Source organism: Apodemus sylvaticus, chromosome 2 (genome assembly GCF_947179515.1).
Source record: "Apodemus sylvaticus chromosome 2, mApoSyl1.1, whole genome shotgun sequence".
In the NCBI taxonomy this organism is placed as follows: Eukaryota; Metazoa; Chordata; class Mammalia; order Rodentia; family Muridae; genus Apodemus; species Apodemus sylvaticus.
The window spans coordinates 31524896-31534000 of NC_067473.1; the positions used below are offsets into that span (position 1 = coordinate 31524896).

The 9105-nt window shown below is 37.4% G+C and overlaps 1 pseudogene; it reads left to right on the forward strand.

Annotated features, from left to right (window-relative positions):
* The first annotated feature begins 478 nt into the window (after positions 1 to 478).
* Positions 479 to 1413, forward strand: LOC127677837 (protein SET-like; annotated as a pseudogene).
* The last annotated feature ends 7692 nt before the right edge of the window (positions 1414 to 9105 follow it).

Sequence of the window (9105 nt, forward strand, 5' to 3'; positions counted from 1 at the left end):
GGGAAACTGAGCATCAATACAGTAGAGATAAACAAATATATCCGATATCACAAGACTATAAGCCTAGGTCTTCACACAGGTAGGTGAAGACCCTCCACCTGGAAATATCACCTTGCAATGTTATAGGGTTCTTAGATCAAAGTAGAAAATCTCACTTAACATTTCAGAATTTTTCAGACATATTGATAAATAGCCTACTTATAGGAATCTAACAGACACAATTAAATCACTGATTACAATATAATTGACTACATTAAATGTAAATAATAATATTTAAAATCATCTAATTTAAATATCCTGCTTTAAAAAAACTAGAAAAAAAATGTAAAAAGTAACTACCTCAGAAAGCATCAGAAACAAATTAATGAGAATAAATTACTAGTTCCTGCAAGTTTCTTCTAGCATCTGGGCTCTGCTTCTGTCTCTTGCCACTGCCTTGTGTCAGGGAAGGCAGTAATCTGTCCTTCTGCCTCTGGCCATGAAACCTAGACCAACCAGCTCCTGGAGAGAAGCTGGGGAACACAGCCTCTCCTTGCCTGTTGGAAGGAGAAAAATAACAGCAGGAAACAATTGAACATACTGAGGAAGTACAAAATGAAATAGACTTAAACAACAGGCCAGCGAGGAAATTCTGAAAGTAGATAAAAAATGTAACACAGTTCACCAACCTCTTTTTTTTTTTTTCCAAAACAGGTTAGAACTGACGACCAAACTCCCAAATTTTGAGGTAACACTTCTCAACCATCCACAAGTATCTGCACTGCTTGGGGAGGAAGACTGCATTATTTGACCAGAGTTGAAATGACAGAATTTCAAGACATTAAATCAGCCTACAGAACACGTTTTGATTTTGATGCAAATCTTCACTTGGAAAACAGCATTCCTTCCAATGATTCTCATCTGAATGAGAGCAGTATAATGTCTTCAAAGTCCACTGAAATCAAATGAGAATCAGGTAAGGATTTGACCAAATGCTCAAGTCAAACAAAGAATAAAGCCAGCAGGAAACATCATAAGGAGCCAGAGAGCATCTTTTCCTAATTACAGACCGTTCTCCTGTAGGTACAGATGTTAGAAAGGGTCATCAAAGATGATATTGGGCCAAATCCTTTGCAGTGATATTTGGTTCCCAATTCAGATGATGGAGAGGTAGAAGATGATGAGGATGGTGAAGAATTAGAAGATATTGGTAAAGAAGGGGGTAAGGATGAAGGGGAAGATGTTGGTGAAGGGGAAGAAAGAGAGAAGGATGTAGGTGAGGATGACGCGCACAGCAGACTGATATATTCCAACCTTTTCTTTTCTTTTTCTTTTTTAATTTTTCACCGGTTTCTGGGAGCAGGTCGCAGTCAGTCCCCTCTCTCTGACCCTCTTGAGCCCAGTCATCCTGTTTTGAGATCTCTCTCTTCTTAACACCATGGTTCTCGATTTATTTTAGGGGAATACCTTGAGCAAAATAAAATGGGAAGAGAATCTCTACTCTTCTATTCTAAATTCATTTTATCCTTTTCTTCCTCTCAAAAACCTATGGATTCATTATCACCACCATGTTCTGTGGGGACAAAGCCCTTCCATCTGTTCCCTCAGCTCTGCTGGAGGCTGAAGGGCACTGAGTTGCTTCTTTTCCTTTCTCCGCGATTACAGTGTGCTCAGAGACAACATTGCGTCTCTATGCGAATGCAGACTGTTAGCATTTACCCGCGTGGATCTGACTTTGTCTGACTTAATAAAAAGGAGAGGAGAGGAATAAAGGTCATCAAGGGCTGGTCGGAGGTGACTGGGTGGGCTATGTGGGTATTTTGAGAAAATGGCTTCTCCATTGGCATTTTTCATTGTAAAGTTTAACAGGCATCCTTGCTGTTTAAGGTGACACTCTTAAATTCTCTCCTAACAATGACTTGAACCCTGCCATTCAGTGGGAGAATCAGCAGAACCTGGGAGGCTTTATTTAGAGTTGACATTCTCTGTTATAACTATATTTTGGGGTGGGAGGGTGGGTCCCACTGGAAAGAAAACGATGCTCATTTTAAATGTCGAAGAAGTTGCTTTGTTACAATAAATTCAATGTGTGTACAAAGGGCCTGATGCTTTTCTGTCAGGATAGATGCTTACTATGACCTTTTTGAGTCTGACTTGCATAATGGAATCATGTCAAACTGTGTCTCTCCAACCTTGTATTTTTTTGATACATACTTTGCAGCACGGCCGCAAGGCTATGAAGCTTGCATTAATGGAATTTGAATCATGTCTTAATGTCTCCACAACTGAGTGATGTCGGTGCGATTTGCTGGCATTGACTGATACTTTGATTTTTATCCCAATTTGGCATTTTTTAAATGGGCCTTTAGTTAACTCAGATACTATGACAGCACTTGTTCCCACATGTCACAAACCTGTTGCTCCATTGTCATCTATATGAAGGACAGCTGCTGTCACATCTTCTTTGACAGTGTGAACTGGCCAAGCAAGCAGGCTATCAGGGTAAGCAGTCAGTGAGGTAGGAGGAAGTATTCTGTCCCAGGTATGTCCCAGGCATGTAGCAGAAGGTCTCGATGTGACTCTAAGCTCTGTCTGCTCAATACCATTGTGCAGAGACTAATATTTGAGAAGCTAATCTGACACATAAGCTTTTTAAGGCTGTGTCTTAGTTAGGGTTTCTACTGCTGCAAGGAAAACACCGTGCAAGTTCAGGAGGAAAGGGTTTGTTTGGCTTACACTTCCACATTGCTGTTCATCACTAAAGGAAGTCAGGACAGGGACTCAAACAGGGAAGGAACCTGGAACCAGGATGCAGAGGCCATGGAGGGGTGTTGCTTTGTGGCTTGCTTCCCGTGGCTTCTCCAGTGTATTTTCTAATAGAACCCAGGACTACTAGGCTAGGGATCGCACCACCCACAATGAGCTGGACCCTTCTCCCTTAATCACTGAGAAAATGCCTTAGAACTGGATCTCATGGAGGGATTTTTCCCAACTGAGGCTCCTTCCTCTCTGATGACTCTAGATTGTGTCAAGTTGACACACAAAACCAGCCAGTACATGCTGTAAAATAAAACTAAAATTAATGCTACTTTTACAGAGATGATTAATGGGCAGCCTGGTCAAATTCAAAGTTTTCTGGTGTATAAAACTTTACAAATGGAACTAATCCATCAATGGGTAAAGTGTAACCAAAATCTGTCTAGACGGAGAGTATGTAATTTCTGCACAGAATAATGTTTAGCGAATATATCACAGTAGCAGGTGTGGATCTCCTACCAAGAACATCATCTCTAATGACCACAACATTATCATCTATATCAAGAAATTAGCAGCAGTTTCCTAAGATTACCTACCTCCTGTCATTATTTGGTGATTTTATTTAGATCACCTTCACAAACGTATACAATACAGGAAGATTCTAATGTATTAGGTTTCCATACTATCCCTCAAGTAATCCTTAATTTTAGCTAGCTCTCTCATATTACTCCCATATCCTTCTCCCATCCTTATCATCTTATTTAAGCTCCCCGCCCCCACCATCCATCTATAACTATCAGTTCTATTTATCTTTCCTAGGGAGGTCTTTCCTCTCCCCTATAGTCTACCCTCTGTGGTTCTATAAATTATAGAATGGTTATCATTGATTTAACAGCTAATACCCACATGTAAGTGAATGCACACCATATTTATCTTTCTGGGTTTGGGATACCTCACTCAGGGTGGGGCTTTTTTGTTTTTCGTTTTGTTTTGTTGTTCCATTCTTTTACCTGTGAATTTCATTCTTTTTTTTATGATATATAATAAATCTCTATCTTACTCTTTTTTCTTTTTTTTTATTCGATATATTTTTTATTTACATTTCAAATGATTTCCCCTTTGCTAGCTCCCGCCCCACTCCCTGAAAGTCCCGTAAGCCCCCTTCTCTCCCCCTGTCCTCCCACCCACCCCTTCCCACTTCCCTGTTCTGGTTTTGCTGAATACTGCTTCACTGAGTCTTTCCAGAACAAGGGGCCACTCTTCCTTTCTTCTTGTACCTCATTTGATGTGTAGATTATGTTTTGGGTATTCCAATTTTCTAGGTTAATATCCACTTATTAGTGAGTGCATACCATGAATTTCATTCTTTTTAGCAGATGAGTAATACTGCATTATGTACCACATTCTAGGTTTTTTTTTAATCCATCCTTCAGTTGGGGAATATCTAAGCTGTTTCCAATTAATAAGAAGAGAGCAGCAGCAATGCACATGACTGAGAAAGTGTCTCTGTGGTAAGATGGAGTGTGCTTTAGTTATATGCTCAACAGTGGTACAGCTGGGTCTTGAAGAAATCCATTCCCATCTTGCTAAGGAACCACCACACTGATTTTCAAACTGACTGTACAAGTTTGTACTCTCACCAGTGGGTGAGAGCTCCCTTTACTCACATCCTTACCGACACGAGCTGTCACTTGTTCTATTGGTCCATTCTGACAGGAATAAAATTAAATCTCAGAGTAGTTCAACATTCCTAGCCACTCTTAGATTTCATTTCTATCTTATTTTTAACTTAAAATTTATTTATGTGTTATCCATGTGTTTCTATATGTGTGTTTATGTGTGTGTATACACATACATTATGTTGATATTAGGTTTTAATACCAATGTAGAGCTCATATCAAACTCTTAGCAATTGAGTTTTCTGTTTTATGTATGCATTAAAAATATATCAGTATCATCCATTTGTCATGGTCTGAAATGAGAAATGCCACACAGGTTGGTATGTTTGAATGCATAGTCTCTGCTTGGAAAGGTCGTTAGAATCTTTCCTTTTAAGATATGAAGTTTATAATGGACACTGTGACCAAATAAGAGCATATAAAATCATAAGCAATTACTTGCTATTGTCAAAATGAACTAACCTTAGAAAATTTTGATGAAACAAGTAATTTCCCATGAAAACTAATATTTAAAAACTAGACTTTTTAAAAAATACATAGAGTGCATGTCATTTTTGGCAAAAGATATAGAAATACTAACCAAAGGTGTTTCCATGTAGGTACCAGATCTACAAAATACAACAATAAAATAGTATATTCATTTCTTTTATAGTTGATTTGGCAAAATGACTAATAAAAGCAGTATAAGAGAAACAACGTTTCTTTTATTGTGATTCCAGTTTAAGTTTCCAATGACTAGTTTCATCCAATGAGGCTCCCACAACAATTTCATCTTTCTGTCTAAAGTTTTATACAATAATATATTAGTTGTCATTTCTACATCTTCCCCCCTCTTTCATACACTCAAATTAATTAATAAGTTAAACAAATGTAATAAAAATTTAAAACTAAAAAAAAAATAAATTCACACTATTGAGATAAATGTGGTTGCCTATGGTATAAACCACCTAAGAAAGCAGTAATAAAACTTTATGGTCCTACTGAGCCCTTTATTATTTTATCTGTGTTTCAGACTAAATAGACAACAGGTCTCCAAAATATCTTAAACTAGGATGGATTTTTATATGATATAAACCCCTAAGGTTATAAATATATATACTCAAGGATAACAAAAGCTGACTTAGATGTTTTGCCATCTGTATTTAGCACCAAGCTTCTAAATTTTTTAAATAAAAAACAGGGGGCTAGAGAGATGGCTCAGTGGTTAATAACACCGACTGCTCTTCTGAAGGTCCTGAGTTCAAATTCCAGTAACCACATGGTGGTTCACAACCATCTGTAACAAGATCTGACAACCTCTTCTGGTGTGTCTAAAGACTGCTACAGTGTACTTACATATAATAAATAAATAAATCTTTAAAAAAATATATATTTAATAATTTTGTATACTATAAAAGAAACAGAAAGGTAAGGTCCCCAATCTCTCTATGGACTGCATTTATTGTTTAAGTCTTATTTTGATGCCAATGGATCTTCAATTCAATCTTAAGCTTGAGGCTCAAACTTTATAAGGATAAAGCTAAAAAAAAATGTTAATCTTATAAAAGCTAGTAACTTGTAAATTGTTATATAATTCATTTAAGGGCAAGCTGTAAGCACAATGTTTTGTGTGCATTGTGCAAAGATTAAACTTGTATTATTCAAATGCTGGTTTCTCTGGCTGCCCTCAAATCTTGTTTCAATCCAGCTATGTCATTGTCATGCTTATATCAAGAATCTCCTGTCTCAAGTTTCTGTAAACAATGCTTATTGGTTATTTTCTGCCTTGTCAATAATGCCTGCTCACCCAATAGCTGGGCAAAAGAGAGAGAATAGGGTGGGACTTTTGCCATCCAGGGGAGGGAAAGAGGAAAAAGAGGAAGAGAGATTGAGCCAGGAAGAGGGTGAGAAGAGAGGTAATGGAAAATGCATCCAAACCCTCAACTGCCAGACCAATCCTCAAATACAAGTACCTCCGAGACTTTGCTGGAGGTAGCCAGAGTAGTTTAGAGGATTAAAATAGATCAATGACTACCGAGGTATTGGAGTAAAGCTTGGTTAACTAAATCTTGGTCTCTCTGTGTCATTATTGGGGAACTAGCTAGGATAAAGAAAAAGAGCTCCTGTATTCATTTATGGCTTATATTTATATTAAAAATTTTATATTAAATATAAAATATTTATATTAAATATTTTTAATATAATTAAATATAATATAAAATATTTATATTAAAATTTACAACAAGATTTATTTAGACTTCTGTATATGCTTTCAAAGATAAGCCTAAAGCAAGTAATTAAAAATAAATAAATAAAAATAAAGATTTTTTTACTCTGGTATACTTACCAGATGGTTATCAAACTCTTTGGAGATCTTCAGAATATGACCTTCAAAATACTTAATAAAAAGTTTCCCATGCCTTGGTCATGGTGTCTGTTCTCAGCAGTAAAACCCTAGCTAAGACACTTAGAAATGATGGTAGGAAGATATTGTAAATGTTTGCATTTTTTTCTTATGGTGAAAATACTATATGTTTGCTGGGCAGTGGTGTGGAGAATGCTTTTAATTCTAGCACCCAAGATGCAGGCAGCTCTCTGAGTTCAAGGTCAATATGGCCTTCAGAGTGAATTTCAGGACAGTTCATAATTTATAGCACAAAATTGTCCTGAATCTGAGTCACGGTTCTGCAGGCAGTGTTTGTTGGCCTTCCATCACATCATGGCACATATACTGCAACATGCCCAGTGGTTAGAACCAAGCTTTCAATGAAGTTGCATGGTGTAGCATGGGTTTGTGCTGTCAGAAGCACCTTGGATTTCTTACACACATGATTTTGAATTACATTTTGGCCATTACACACCCAGAAACCTCTTACTGTTACCAAGTTTTATTGTTTGCCTTATGGGGTCAGTGATCCACACTTTAAGCCAATGTTGGATGTGCATATTGAAATACTTAAAATGAAATAATATGATACCTTAAAATAAAGGTCAGAAGATGGAGGTGCTAGATGAAATAAAATGAGAATGTGTTGATGGTATTGTGTATAACACAGCATATTTGTCACCTGTACCAGTAACTAGCTAAAATGCCTGCTGTCATGTAGGTCAGCCTCCACAAAGAATAAATAAATTAATTCAGCTGTGGTCCCTAGGCTGGAGTAATAGTTTAGCTATTCCTGATTTTAGTGTTTGATATAGAAGTGCTTGTACGATCCTCTCACCAAAGTTATTAAATAAAATGCAATCTCCTGTGTAGTAGTGTTAGGAAGCAAGCCTTTGCTCATGAGTCACCATGATGGTATTGATATAAAATCCACAGTTCTCGTCTCAAAGAGAATAAAAGATGGCTTATTTTGGAGACATTTTGAGTGACTATAGCCCAGGAACACAGATGTAGGTTACCCCAAATTCCAGTTTTCAACATGGAAGCAGTTTCATGAGGTTTTACAGTTGTACAGAAAAATAAATTAATAAATGTATTAATTAAATAATAAATGTATTTTACATCATAAATGTAATATGGGTGGGTACATCATACAAGCAGTTACAGCAACATGAGGGAAGCTTTTCTATAGGACTAAGATGCTGTTTGGTAACAGTCTTAGATTAGGGGTTGGTTGACCTATTAAAATTAATAGATTCTAAAAGGTTTCTATTAGTCACAAGATAGTTCAGACACAGGTAGGCAAGGAATGGCTGTTCCGGATGGCTAGAACTAGCCTACAATAAGGTAATAAGCCTCTGGATCTACAACATTCCCATGTCTCCACAGTACTAAAATTCTAAACAGTCAATACATTTCTGCAGAACCAACTTATTTTGAGTTTTCACTCACAGTGGAGTTCCCAGGAGATGGATTAATGTTACTATAAGGAGCCAAAGGGCCAGAATCCTCTCTCCCAATACTATGTAAACATAGCAAAGATATCAATAAACAATAGTTCCTTACCAAACACAGAGTCAGCAGCACCATGATCTTGGACTCCAGCCTCTAAACAGAACTTCCAGTTGAGTAGAAGTGGCTCTAATGTTGTGTTAGAGCAGACTGAACCACACAGTCAAAGAGGCAGAAAGAGGCAGCTACAATGAGAATAACATATCTACCTGACATAAGGCCATACCTTCTGCAGGGTTGAAAGTCTGTCCACTGTTCTGGAGCAAAAGCAGGTCAAGGAAGTGGACTCTAGTCAGGGGCATCCCTGGGGCCATCTGTCAGTGTGAGGGAGACTAGCTATTAACGAATGATCTTTGCATGAACTTCAAAACCAGCATATTTTGTCCTCATGAAGAAGTCCTCCTGAGCTGTAATTTGTCAATTTTCTTTTCTGACTGTCCACTCTAATGAGAAGTGGTAGAGGGTCAGAAGTTGCTTATTGTCCCTTCACAACCAAACAAATGTGAAAGTGATTTCCCCAAGGCACACAGCAATTGGTTCTAGGGGGAATAAATGAATTTCATTTGTGTAAATCAACTAAATTGCATCCTCAGGGAAACATCTTGCATTGAAAGCAATTTTCAAAATAGCTAATACTATCAACTTCCCCTCCCCTTTCCTTTATTTCCTTTAACATCTTCCTATAGGAACTCTATCTACCCTGACAGGACAAATGGGTATATATAGGTGTTGGGCTACACAAAATACACCGGAGAGTCAAGAAAAAAGCCCTAAAAACTGAACTAAAGATTTTAGAATGTATGGCTTTGGTGA